At 37.8% G+C, this 13,650-nt stretch overlaps 1 protein-coding gene across 8 annotated transcripts in view; it reads left to right on the top strand.

Annotated features, from left to right (window-relative positions):
* Window positions 1-13,650, top strand: part of MAN2A1 (mannosidase alpha class 2A member 1) — a 126,585-nt gene that overhangs the window by 103,656 nt on the left and 9,279 nt on the right. The window lies entirely within an intron of this gene.

Consider the following 13,650-nt stretch of genomic DNA (forward strand, 5'->3'; position numbering starts at 1 on the left):
TCTGGGCAGCCTGATCTAGTCAAAGATGTCCCTGCTTTTTGCAGGGGAGTCAGACTGGATGGCCTTTGGGGATCTCTTCCAATCCAAACTATATGGTTCTACTCTTCACACAAATACCTGCAGTGTCTGCTTTCCCACTCACACTTCAACACATGACTAGGGTACTGTTGCACTGTTGTTGGGGTAGTGTGTACTGTTCTTTCATTCTATTTTTTTTTTCCTTTTTTCATATCGAGAAGCTTTTATAAAATTGCTAATTAGCAAGACCTGCTTCTTAAGAAAATCAACTGAATCTGGAGAAAGGTTAACAAATTATGTCAGATGAATGTGTAGAAGGAGAAAACATCTTTAGAAATACTTTTTTCTTAGGAAATAAGATTTAAATGGAAATGTTTAGACATATAAACTTTTTCATTTCATTCTGATTCTGAGAAAGCTGAGACCATTTTGCTGGAAGGGGATTTTTTTGTTTTCTTTACTTGCACAGATCTTAGTTCACCTTTTTTTGTATTAGTTTTGTGAATAACTCTTTAGTTTTCTATCAGTTCTTTGCATTTTCTCTCTGCTTTTTTTTCCTATCATTTTTGAGGACAAAATAAGAAGTACATCTTCATACTGAGGCAGTAGAATCATATTGACAGTGCTGAGTATATGTTAAAATCATCACAAGGCTAAAGATGAGAGGATGTATCCCGAGCTGCTAACGAATATTCAGACAAATTGAAATTAATTCTGATTTATAATGGATATCATTAACCACTGTCAGAGGATGCTAATACCAAGTTTAAAGCTAATTTCCACCACTTAATGGTTGACAGTGTTTTTTTCAGGTTGTACGTGTCACTATGATTTTCTAATTCCTCCTCGTGTGCAACACAGGCAGCATATTAACTGCATTTATCAGTGTAATGTGCAAACATCTGAGCTAACTTGAAAGAAGCAGACTTGAGTTCTGCAGCAGCCTAGCTTTAACAACAAGCATTGCATGGGTTAATCTACCTTTGCAAGAAGAAACCTTCAGAGAGATGTATACTATTTTATTAGCCAGGGTAAATTGTATTGTGTTAAATTAGAATGTGAAGCTGGTAAGTAAGAATTATGGGACACAGAAATTTGTGCTTAAATTAGCAAATAGATTGAAGCAACAGGAGCAGATCAAATCGGTTAGTGCCACGGTGCTTGCATTGACACTATGTGAAGTTTTGGTATTTTCCAGAGAACCATAAAATAACTCACTAAAATGTATCTCTGGAAGTCTTCTAGTCCAGTTGCTGCTCAAAGAAGGTCTGTTTTTTGGTCAGAGCAGACTTAAGATATCATCCAAAGGATTAGTCATCTATTCAGACTGTAATGAAGATGTGACGGGTTAGAGCACGTTTGGTGTGTACCTCCAGGGAAGCTTCTTGGTTACTTATTTCTAAAAGAAAACTAGTGCATGCATACTGAGACTCCTCTGCAAACTAGCACAGTACGTGGTTAAGTGAGGTTGGTCATAAGTTTAATTTCAGAATGGTACTGCTGCTTCAAACCAAAACACTCCTTTGGAAAATAGTTTGAGGTTTTCTCAGTTGCAACAAAGGCAGCATAAACAACTCGGGGATTATCTGGTTAGCAAAACATTTACCTGTGTCTTTGCATACACTTACCAGTCTGTTTGAGATACCAGTCAAACATCAGCTCCATAGAATAACAATGTATTTCCCTTTTCTTATTAAAATCTTTGTCCTTTCCTACACTTTTGAAAGGTTCTGTGCAAGTTACTAGGAATCTTTCAAGGGAGAAGAGACAGTTACCTGCTATGATCGAAAATCTTTGAGGCATTTTGGGTACCTGTATTCCAGCATCTACTTTCCTTCCCCCAACCCTTCCTGCTGAGTTTAAAATGGTTTTAAATAACTGCAGTGTAAGCTTTTAAGGGCAGTTAGTTCTTACACAGTTCTGTAGGGACTCAAAAAGAAGAGGATCAAAGGTATGGGGGAGTGGGCACAGCCAAAAAGACGTGCTGTTGGACCAAACGATACAGTGTGCACAACCTCCATGAGCCAAGTAAGATGTTTTAAGAAAAAACATTATATTTTTGGTGTTATATCTGGAATTGCCTTTTGCTGTATTAACAGTTTCCTAACATTTTTGGTTTTCAAAATTTATCTGAACATCAGTAACATTTTCTGATTCATGTAACTGTTTCAGTTGTGTTGAAGTGAGGAAGGGTAGTAATCCCTTTTCTGTTCTGTTCAATGTACAACCGTATTTTTTTAGTGCATTTTTACTTTTTGTTGTTTAAAATAGTTTAAAAATAGCCCTGTCAGAAAAATTATGAAGAAATCATATACAGTTTATACATGTAATCAACTGCAGTGTGACTCATACACTGACCCTAATTTTATTGTCAGGCCCTATTTTGTTATTGACTTGAAGAACCAGGGAACGGGAGCAGAGAATGTTGATCACTTGGCAGCATCTTTGCCAGTACAAGCTTTTGTGTATTCCAAAATATTCCATTCTGTCTTTTCTCAAGCAGTTCTGAAGAACAGGATGTTTTCTGCTCTTTGGGAAACTTCCCATAAAAGGAGCCTGTGTGAAGTGCAGGATGTGCAATTCTTAAAATAATAATTAAATGTGCATCGCTTTGGTGTAGTTACTGTGGAGTTTTTTGACTATGACAAAATCAACCAAATGTTTCTTTTAATTTACATCTCTGAAGTACTTTTCTTCCTTCCCCTACCCCACCCTGAACAGTATGTTTTAGTGGCAGAGTCAAACCACATGGATGTCCTGTGGATAGGTAGAATTCTTAAATAATCGCTAGCGTAATCAAGTAGCTTGTATTCTACTACGTCCTTAATCCTAATATTACCTAGGTTTTGTCTTTTGAATTCTAGCTCATCTAGCTAGTAGTAAATATGCTGATATGAGCAAAAGACTTCAGGTTTATTTGTTTTGCTGAAGTGTTTTTAAGTGTCTCCCCGCACCCAAATTGGATACCACAAAAGGCGTATTCAGAATGACCATATTGTTCATTAGGTAAGCTATGTATGTAGTAAGAGCTGGACAAATCACTTTACGGTATACTCATCTGATTTATTGATAACTGTGTCCCTCAGACCTCTGTTGATGTTGTTACCTTGTTTTGATAAAATTTCTATATGCATCTCTTTCTTCTCCTGGTAGATGTAACTAAGTCTGTTAATTTTGTCTTTGCAAGCATTTTTTGGCTGTGCATATCTATCTCTTTCAATTCTCTCCTAATATTCTTCTTTCTCCTCAGATTAAGGAAGAACTGAATTGATTTTATTTTTAAGTTTAAAGGATTATTATTTAACTGAGAATGAAACTGAGTACGGTTACAAATATTTGCTTGTCAAAAGAGTAAATGTTTCTTTATATTTTGTTTTTTATTTTTATATTTAGTTTTTTTTATTTTTATTATTTATAATTTTTTCTTTTTAATTTTTACAGTTATTATAACTTTTGTTAAAAAGAAGCATTCATACCTTTTTACTTTCCAGCCCTTAGTGTGTTATATTATGTATAATAATATGAATGAAATGGGATTTATAGAGTGTGGTAATATATTTATTTCATCAATGACATAGCTGGAGAAAAGATGCCGTGTCAGGCACACTTTCTTCTTCAGATTCCTATTTCATAATTTGCCTTGACTTGCTTAATTTATTTAAATGGATTTTAGCCTACTCTCAAGTAGAGAGCCAGGATTCAATGGCTCGAATACCTACTATGGTTTGGGAGAGATTGTTTAGGGATTGTTTAGAATGATACAGGCAGTTAATAGAATCACAGATATGTGGCAGTCAGGTAAGCAAATTCCTTTTCTTCTACCACATACACCTACTCTTTTTCTTATTAAATATCTGTCGGTATCCAATTTTTCTGAAAACACGTGCTTGGTGATACAGGCATTTCTGTCTAATTATTGAGTTACATTTACCACTTGGTGTGCATATATGTAGTGCAAGTATAAGTATAGTGCATTGCTGTGGTATGTGTAACCACACCTTAACAAGCATAACTGATTTTTCAGAAAAGCGGAAACTCAACATTGGCTTAACTAGTACGATTTAGAAGCATTTTCAAGACCATGAGTGACAACCTCAGATATTCTAATACCAGTTTTAGTTACGACTACCGTAGTGAACTCATCAAATATGTACAAAAGCTTGAACTTCAAAGTTTTGGCCTTCTGGAGGCCACAGAAGAAAAAAAGAAAAGAAGGGGGATATTTCCCTCTTTTCCTGTCACACAGAACACAATGCATCTTCATCAGAGAGAGCCTTGCTACATACATTTAGTAAGGGAGGTGCACTGATTTCATTTGAAGAGAGATTCAGGTATGTCTTAGTTCTTTACAGGTTTCCTTAAAATACTACATCTAAATTTAATTACTGATACTACTATATAGATGATACTATTTCTTATTCTGGAAGTTTGTGTCTGCTGCTCAAGAGCAGTGTTTCCATCTCTTATTTATCTACAAACACTATCTGCTCTCAGGCCAACAACATCCTCATTTTTATGCCAGGGCACCTTACAGCTTAATTTCTTTCAAATATTGTTTTTTCTTGACATTGTGACAAAGATGTGTTGCAGAAAAATTCTAAATAAAGACAGAGTTGTCTCCAAGCATGTGATACTGCCCAAAGCTGTAGGGAGTGAATGTTTTCACCGTACAGCAGCCACTCATTTCAGCTGGCTTATGGCAAAGTAGAGATTATAGAGGATTGCCTTCCTCTGATTTCTGAACTTATAGCTGTCTCTATTTTGTGGGGGCTTTTTTTTTTTCGTTTTTATTTTGTTGTTTGGGTTTTGTGGGTTTTGTTTTTTTTTTTCTTCCCCCTCCATGTATATATATACATGGAGAAAAGATTATATATATACATCTCTACAGTGAATCGCATTGCTTTGATTGTTTTAAATTGTCTTCATTTGTGAGTACTTGTCTGCCAGCTCTGTTTAGAAAGAAAGTATTTTACTTCAGTAGTATGCATAATATTTAAGCTTCATCTCTCCACTTCTAGCCTATATAATTCACCAAAGCAGAAGGGTAGACCTCGCTAAGGTGTTTTCTGAGCTTATCTGAGCTGGTGCAGTTTGAGGTCATTATCACTTTGAGGAAGGCCTACTTGTTCCTGGTGCAAGCTCTGGCAGTAGGGCAGAATCCGTCTTAAAGGACTGAGAAAGGCTGCAATTCCAGGGGCTTATAGTATTCTCCAGTGAAATAACTCCTAAGGGATAATCATGAAACAAGGAGTTTCCATCAGCAGCAAGAACTTCATGTGACTTCCAATGCAGATAGCCTCTCTGGAGGCCAAAAATTAGGAGATATCATTGTGTAGTTTCTGTCTTTATTATGAGTTTGGTGACCTACTTCCTCATCAAGACAGAACTTCAGAAAATTTCTGATCACTGTGTTCTGTCATCTTTGGGAAAAGGATAAGCTCTTCTCAGTCAACAGGAAAAATCTAATATCATGTCCCTTCCACAACTCTAGTATGGATAATTTATTTAGGCATTACGTTCCTCTTCCTTCCTTCTGCACCACATTGACCAATATAAACACTGTAAGAAGGATTAGAAGGTAAGAAATAAAATTGTTGGGAGAGGCTATAACTAAAGTATAAATTAACTTTATTGTTGAAAAAAGCATTTAATGCTGTCTGTCTGCATTTATGGTCCCTTTCATCCAACTATACCGATGGCTGCATATTTGTCAACCTTGGTAATTGTGGTGTGCTTATGGTCATGGTGACTAATTAGTTACTTTGCCATCTGCACTCTTCTGTAGACAGCAAACAGCTGTTCTCCAAATGATCTCTACACAATTGCTATCATGGCATGTGATTAAAGACTAACTAAAATAAACGCAAGGACCTGAGAGCCATCGAAGGAACAGTGATAGGTGGATGAAGTGAAGGAACCTAACCAGGGAGGAATGGAGCACACTGAACTAGCAGGCTGCTCCTGAGACCAGGAAAGAAAGAAGATGGCTCAGCAGAAATCACTTTATGAGGACTAAGGGCATTATTGCTTAAAGAGATCCAGGACTTACAGGATTTGGAGGAGGGAGAAAATCTTGGCCTTATTTTTTAAATATTTTTTAAACAAGAGGCTTGTTATGGGATGTTATGGGACATACAAGGGCAAAAAGAAAGATCGACGATAAGTAGGGAAAAATTGGGGTAAATGGGGCTTAAAAGGGTCTACATCAAGTCCAGTGCTTGACCTCCACAGCCTATCCTGTATTCTTACTATTCTGTGTGAGTATACAACCTTTTCCTAAATGTGTGAGCCAATAGCCATCTTCAGGTAAGACTAGGAAGCAAGTAGAATAAGAGGTCTGTGCGTCAGCTATTGGAGAGAGAGACAGACCATGGGGGACCAGCGCAACAGGCTACCAGTTGCTGGCAAGCCCTGTGTTTTCTCTGTGTGCCTGTAAACTCCTAGCAAACTTCAGACTGTCAGGTAGGGGACCAGCACCTGGAAGGATGTGAAGTCTAAGCTGGCGAATGGCAAGAGGCCTAATGTCCAGGCCTGGGTGTCAGACAGACTTGAAGTCCACTCTGATTTTTGAGTAACCAGTGGTTGTGGAGTGTACTTATGAGTAAAGAAAATGAGGGTCTTTGACTAGTGAACTTCAGACTTGATCAGCGGAAGGACAGTCAGGTTTGGATTGTCTGCTCTGCTTATGTTACCCAAGAGCTCTGTTTATGTGGGTGCTGGTAAAGGTGCTGCTCGTGGCTCACTTATGTGGATGGCCATTTGAGTGTGTGTATGTGCCTATTGGGAATACATACTTTGCCTTTCTCCTGCCTGATCTTAGAGGAGCAGAACCACAGCATGCTCCCATTTATTGATGTGTGATAATAGTAGACCCCTGGTTTGGAGACTGTCAAATTTGGTTCTGTCAGACTGGGAAGAATTCCTTTTGTGGGTCCAAATTTACCTGGATTTGATTATCTGTAGCAGTCCCAGGTTTCCTCACCTGCAGCCTCAGTGCCAGCCAAGAATCCACAGGCAGTACAGAAAATCCGTGGTGACTTTAGAGTCACTCTGAACTAACTCAGAGCTTTGTGGGTATTTTACAATGCCTCAGAATTTTCGTTTCTTCTATAATCAGCCTTCAGGGACCTTTTTCACCTAGTGCAACAGAAATGCATTTTCTGTGTAACAGCTTCCCAGTGAATTGATAGAAAATTTTCCATTCCATGAAGTGAAGAGATAATACCAGGTTTTGTCAGCTCAATTGATTCTTCCTTTACTGGTCACTTCAATAATTATCAAAAACCCTAATCATTCGAGAACATGGTTCTCAATGAAGAACTTGAAACATACTGCCAAAAAAATTTATGCTTTGATGTGCAAAAATGTAGCTTAACTAACGAATATTTCAGTGTTGACAAAAATATATATATGAACAATTCAAACAGATCTAATCCTTATATTTTTCAGGATTTTTTTTTCCCCCAGGATTTCAGGAAAGTCCAATGCTCTAGTGTAGTAGAAAATAATCTGGCATCAGTATTCTTGTTTACAGTCTTTGTAAGATTTCAGGATAGCTGCCTGTTAAGCACTCATATTTGTGGCGGTTATTTCTGGTTGCAATTTACCCAGATCTCACTAAGAGTCTAATTCATTGTAGAGGACCTGGTGTTTTTTATAGAGATTACTTGAAAATTGTTCTGCCGAAGATGCTTGCGCATCTCTGAGGTCTTAGGTGTTCTGACTCCCACTGCTCAAGAGAAGATCTTCACATCCCCTTATTTGGCTCCCATACAAAATTCCCTCTGTGACCACTAGCCAGTTTGAAAGCAGCTTGAAGTGATGGTCAGTGTTTTCTTTGATATGTGGTTACATCTGCCTTGCACTATAGGACACTGAAAAAAAATTATTCGCCTCAGAAAATTAATCCAATATTCATCATTGACTAATTGCTATTTGTTGCATTATGGGTGTAAACCCTATTATCTAACATCTTTCTACTTTTCTCCTCAAAAGCACTAGGAGTGTTTACAGGCACAAAAAAATCTGGCTCCAAACACTGACCTCACAAGAAAGGGAATGATAGATCCATATCTTGAGGACTTTCAGAACTTGTTAGACTTTGATTATTCTTTTTGTCTTACAATGTTCAATGTTGGATGAATTTAAAGCAAGCACATCTGACTTTCACTTTGTGAGGTAACAGCCAGGCAGTTGTGCGTGTAAAGCCTGCAACTAAGCTGAAACCATTTACTGCCTGATGTCAGTTTCATGAATTTGACTAGTATCAGTCCCAAATAAAATCTTTTCCAAGTTGGGACCTTCAGGGCAATGTATGTGCAACAATGTCGTGCAATTTTCTCACTTTCTTCTTGCTTACAGATACCTCCTTCCTCAAGTGGGGACCATTCTACATAGTTAAGGATTCAAGATATTTACAGTTGAGGGAGAATGTATGTAATTTTAACGCTAAGGGATCTGTCCATACCTGTGACCTACTTTTGTTATGTGTTGTAAAACTGAACATTTGCATAGTCAATGATGTTGTCTGCTGTTTGTTTCTCACCTATAAGCAGGCTAGCACAGTATTACCCAACCAGCTCTCATGTAGAAGCAGGATCTCACCAAACATGCAGATGAATTAGCAATCTTTGTGTTGTACTTAAAGAAAAATTTTTTCTTTCCATGTTTGTCTTTGGGAAGTTTAAGATTCTTTGGCTGACCATCTTGCTTGCTGTCAGTTGCTAGATTATGATTGAGAGATATTTAATAATATAGTCTCCCTTTGTTTTGGAACTACCAATGTTCTGAAGAGGTTTTTTTACTCCATAGGTTAGATTTTCCTATCCAGAAACCTTCTTTTAAGAGTGCTGCCAGTTGCTTTTCTGAACCTGTGACAGAGGAATTGATAAAATTTTTTTCCTCACACCACATGAAAGGGAGTCTTTCACTTTTTGCTTCCAGGAATAGTCTAGGTTTAGTATAAGAGTGTTTTTATCTGCATCCCTTGATTTAGCAGGCCCAGAATTCAATCTGTTTCCAGATTTTATTTGAATTCACTGAGATGCCAAGTCAGCATCCACATTTCAGCATATTTGATCAGACAGTTTGGATGTGGTGGGGTTTTGGAGTTACAATTAAATTTCTTTCCTGACTGGGGTTGTCCATAGCAGAGTCTAGAAGAGGAGTAAATAGTCAAGATTTGGGATTTTATATTATTTCTGCCTCAGTTTCTTTACTTTCATATGGGAAAGTTTAGACTGCTTGTCTGTGCTGAAGAGTTAATTTTTTCCCTGTTAGCTCACTTGAACTCCAATTATCAACTGCTTCAGCTTTACTTTCTTCTCTACAGTATTTTCCATTTCTTTCTTCCATTCAATTACTGACGATTTCTGAAGAGTCTAATTAGTGTTTTCCCCCTCTAATTAAGGACCTCGTTTCCTCAATTTAAACTCATGCCAGAAAACCCTTCAAGTCTTTTCTTTATCTGTTCCATCTTCCATTTATCAATAAAATAGCTTATTTCCAATGTAAGGGCACTTTTTGTAGACAACGCCATTCTTAAAACTTGTTGCAAATTTTTAACTTAAGGTATACTGGGGTGTGATTTGTTTTTCCTCAAAACTAAAAGAATTATTCACTTTGCTTTTGATGACAAGGAAAGATCCTATATGAAGATTTGTTTACATCTATTGCACAGTCATTCAAGAGGTTGTAATTCAACTCAGACAGTTTTCAATTGGATAACTGTGCATGAATGTGCTGTAAGGTAGTTAAAAAAGGCAGTGTTTGCTTTGATTACAGCTCATTAAGCCAGCACTCAGCTGTATCAGTGGCATTTGTCAGAATCTTGCCAGTACATAATGTTTGTAAGGCTGCCAGTGGAGCTCCATTCACACTTCGAGTGCTAAACACTGTCATTGAAGTTGAGGAAATAAAGCCACTTTTGAGAGAGCAGTACTTTAATTAGATAGAGACTGTAGGACTGCATCTTCTGACTTAGCATCAGCAGGATAGAAAGCCACCCACACCGTGAATGTGTGTATAGAGTAACTATTCTTCCAAATTCGTTGTCTGCATGTGCAAACCCTTCCCATCTTTCCCATTCCCCAGAGTCCTGTTTAAATTTTGGATCACTAGATTGAGAGAAGAAAGAAGTAATCTTTCATTACTTCTTTCGTGCCTAGGAGGTAGTGGGATTTAAAGTGTCCCTTGTAGGTCTTCTGTGAGAGCTTGTCTTCACAGTGTTTCCAAAACCCTGTTTCCATTGCTCTCCTGGCAGCTTTCGACATCTGCTGTGCTCTCCATTCCCATTGCTATTACATATTACAATTCTTCTGTTGGTGCAGTCATCCCAAACTGGCTGTCATCCAGATGTAGGAATACAAGGTTCGAGATAAAATCTCCACCTATACCTTAGTGCAGCTTTTCAAAGTTTTGAAGTGGATAGTACTTAAGTACAATGCTTATGCCTGTGATAAAACATCTAAATACAGCAGGAGCAAGAATACGACAAGTTGGATCAGTTCTGCTTTTAGTATTTACAGGTGTCCTTCAAGACTCTGTTTCTCTGCAATCCTCGGTGATTTCTAGAATCTAAAAATTGAGAAACCACACTGTGGTTCTGCTACAGCTTATCTGAGAATTTTGGCATATTGCCCATTAATAGTAAATCATTATCTCCTACCCACATTCTTCTTCAAAGTTTTCCATGTCTTTCCTTTGATCTTTCCTGGTTTCTCAACCGCAATATGCATTAATGCATCTTTATGTTAATAATACATTTTTATTCACATTACTTCTATTAGCCTTAGAGAAAGATTTAGTCCTAGGAGATTGACCTGTCCTGTGCTATCTTTTCCTAGACAATGCTGAGGATTGACCTGATAGTTTTACCATGGCAATTTGTTTACTTTCACATCAGCCAGTATACAAACTTGCCTCCCATTTTTTCTTGTACTCTTCATCTCTGGGATTTGGGCAAGGTTTTGACCCATGGATATCGTGCTTGTGTTTATGTACACAGTAATGGTCCGTACGTGTAACAGAAGTTTTCAGAAAGGTCTCAAGTCCTTCTCCTCAGGGATACTCTCAAACCCTTTATCCCCAGACTGTATTGATACCAGGGGTTGCCCTACCCAAGTGCAGGACCTTGCACTTGGTCCCATTGGACCTCCTGAAGTTCACATAGGCCCACTTCTCGAACTTGTCCAAGTCTCTCTGGATGGCATCCCATCCCTCAGATGTGTCAACTGCACCACTCAGCTTGGTGTCGTCTGCAAACTGATGTGACCATCCATCCAATTCCACCGAACAGTCCACCCATCAAATCAATATCTCTCCAGTTTAGAGAGAAGAATGTTGTGGGGGACTGTGTCAAAGGCTTTACAGAAGGCCACATAGACCATATCCATAGCCCGCCCTTTGTCCACTGATCTAGTAACTCCATCATAGAAGGCCGTTAGGTTGGACTGGCTGGATGTGCCCTTGGTGAAGCTGTGCTGGCTGTCTTGAATCACCACCTCCCTGACCTCCATGTGCTTAGCACAGCTCCTAGAAGGATCTGTTCTATGATCTTACCAGACAAGGTGAGCTTACAGGTCAGTAGTTCCCAGGATCTTCCTTTCTACCCTTTTTAAAAATGGGTGTAATATTGCCCTTTTTCCAGCCACCAGAGACCGCTCCTGAGTGCCGCAAATTCTCAAATAGCATGGAGAGTGGCTTGGCAAATACATCAGCCAATTCCCTCAGGACTCTGGGATGGATTTCATCAGGTCCCATAGATTTGTGTATGTTCAGGTTCCTCAAATGGTCACAAACCTGATCTTCACTTACAGTGGGAGGGACTTTACTCCCCCAGTTTGTGCCTTGCAGTTCATCCACTCGAGAAGTGTGGGGAGGGAGCCTGCCAGTAAAGACTGAGGCAAAAATGATGTCAAGTACCTCAGCTTTGTCCACTGTTACCAGTTCACCAGTTGCAAAGGCTTTTGAAACATCTTTTTATATATATACATTATAATAGGATATAATATTTTAAATATTATGGTAGGATAAGTTATTTGACTGTTTCATGTGTAATTTGAAAGAAATTCTAGGAGACCTTTTGTTTTTTTCAAGTTCTCAGGTGCAAGCAATCAACTTATTTCACAGGGAAAAAAATAATAGTAAGAAAAATGGAGATAAAATGTTTTGACTGACTTTAGCACTTCTATGGCAACAGAGTAAACTGTCTTCCTTTTGGGGCGAAACGGAATTTTTCTTTGAAAGAACATGTATATGCACATTTTCTCTGTGGGTAGAGCATGCATGCAGTCACTTGAACAAAAGAGTTTAGTTTTAGCATATTTAGAGCAAACTTGCTCATACTTTAATTGGGAAAAAAGAAAATAATGACAAGAAAGTTTGCTAGTGGTCTTGAACTATTCAAGGTAATAAAAAAAATAATCAAGGCTAGCTGAGGAATTGGAAGACTCAAGACATTAAGCAAGCAGTAAGGTGGCAGATGGAATTCAATGTAAATAAGTGTAGTGAGGTGCATGGAGGAGCAATCCCCTACAACTATCAACTGTTACCATGTTTAGAAAGTAATTTGGAGGTCGTAATAAATCTGTAAAAATACTAGCCTCAATGCTTAGGAGCTACCAAAGAGGCAAACAGTGTAGTCATTACAAACAGAAGCACCAAGAATAAAACAAAAATTACCATCTTGCATCAATTCAGCTCTGGCATATTTTCAATTGCTACACTGTCAGATGTATTTAAAGCTGCTGCAGAGTTATAAATAAATATGCACACATGCATATGCACCCCAAAACCAGGAATTACCTTTATGCATGTCCATTATAAGTTGTTAAATAATCCTGCCTTTTCCTTTAAGTATCTCCCATTTATTTTTTATTTCCATGTTTTCAGTATCATAAAAAGCAAATTTAAGATATCAGTGTTTAAGATACTCTTTTTTCAGTAAACTTTCTGCAAAGTTTTCTCTAAAAATCACCTCTTTAACCTTAAACAAACAGCGATACATCTGATTGAATATGCAAGGAAAAATAAGAGCAAAATAAGTTTTCATCCATTTCTACTGTATCTTCATTGACATTACGCAACAGAAATCACTTTTTTAAAGTTTATTTTCTGAATTCTAGGGAGCTTTAACTAGTTGTTGTGAATATGTAGGACTTGGTCACCTCAGGTTTGTAACACAGCTTCTGCAGCCATGTAAAAACACTGCAAATACAAAACTTGAGAAAGTAGAAAATTTGTCAAGTCTCAGCAGAAAGTCCCTTCAGTTTCTGTTGGCATGACATTGAATAAGACTGCTAAAAGAAATCTTTAGCGTTGTAGGCCAGGACAAAAATGCTAGTTGCAATTTCCTTCACCAGACAGTTTTAGAAGTTAGATTTAAAAAGAAAGCGGGATGTAAGATACAAGTTAGATGAATCTGAAGAAATAGATAAGAAAAACAGGACAGAAAATCTATGCAGAAAAGGAAGCCTGCAAAAGACTAGCTGGCTGTCAACATTCAGGTAGATACTGAGTAGAGAGAAGCAACTTGCCGAAGTAGCAGCTAGCTTTTTTTACATGACATTGTTTACACATCAAGGGCTAACATATAAAGATGAGGAATGTTGTAAGATGAGGTATCATTTAATT

This window comes from Strigops habroptila, chromosome Z, assembly GCF_004027225.2.
Source record: "Strigops habroptila isolate Jane chromosome Z, bStrHab1.2.pri, whole genome shotgun sequence".
In the NCBI taxonomy this organism is placed as follows: Eukaryota; Metazoa; Chordata; class Aves; order Psittaciformes; family Psittacidae; genus Strigops; species Strigops habroptila.